Below are 663 nucleotides of genomic sequence, written 5' to 3'. Positions count from 1 at the left end.
ACAAAGCAGAAGCTGTGATTTGAGGGAGAATTGGCTGCTATTTTGGGGTTCCTACCTTGGCTCGTTCTTACAAAGCAGAAGCTGTGATTTGAGGGAGAATTGGCTGCTATTTTGGGGTTCCTACCTTGGCTCGTTCTTACAAAGCAGAAGCTGTGATTTGAGGGAGAATTGGCTGCTATTATGGGGTTCCTGCCAGGGTTCATTCTTAGGCAAGATGTTACTTTTTAACCTCAGGCAATCCCTTCTCAGATAGACCTATAACCAAAGGAATTCCAACCATGGCTATCCTGTCTTGAATTTATGTGCAAGAAACCCAAGATATTATATATCATGGGTGTCCTCTTTGAAGATAATAATGTGTCATTTGAAGGAGATTTGGTTGCTGTTTCTAGCAGGTTGAAGTGAACAAGTACAGGTTCCTTTATTGGGATATTGTTAGATAAGTTATATATGTGAGTATGTAGGCGATATATCTGTCAGTTCCTCTATGTATGTGTATATACACACTCTATATGTTTTACAAATATCTAACTATATATATATATATATATAAACACACACATATATGTGTGTAAATATATATATATACATAATTAAGGGATCAGCAAACAATTGCTTCACCCTAAACCTTTACCCTTCTAATTGTAATAATTATATATATAT

General features: G+C 35.9%; 1 protein-coding gene across 1 annotated transcript in view; it reads left to right on the top strand.

Moving 5' to 3' along the window:
* Window positions 1–663, top strand: part of LOC106882046 (uncharacterized protein DDB_G0271670) — a 9,363-nt gene that overhangs the window by 1,319 nt on the left and 7,381 nt on the right. The gene's annotated exons all lie outside the window — the stretch shown is intronic.

This window comes from Octopus bimaculoides, chromosome 27 (assembly GCF_001194135.2).
Source record: "Octopus bimaculoides isolate UCB-OBI-ISO-001 chromosome 27, ASM119413v2, whole genome shotgun sequence".
NCBI classification, from domain to species: Eukaryota; Metazoa; Mollusca; class Cephalopoda; order Octopoda; family Octopodidae; genus Octopus; species Octopus bimaculoides.
The sequence above is the reverse complement of the archived record's forward strand: the minus strand, read 5'-3'. Positions and strand labels throughout refer to the sequence as shown.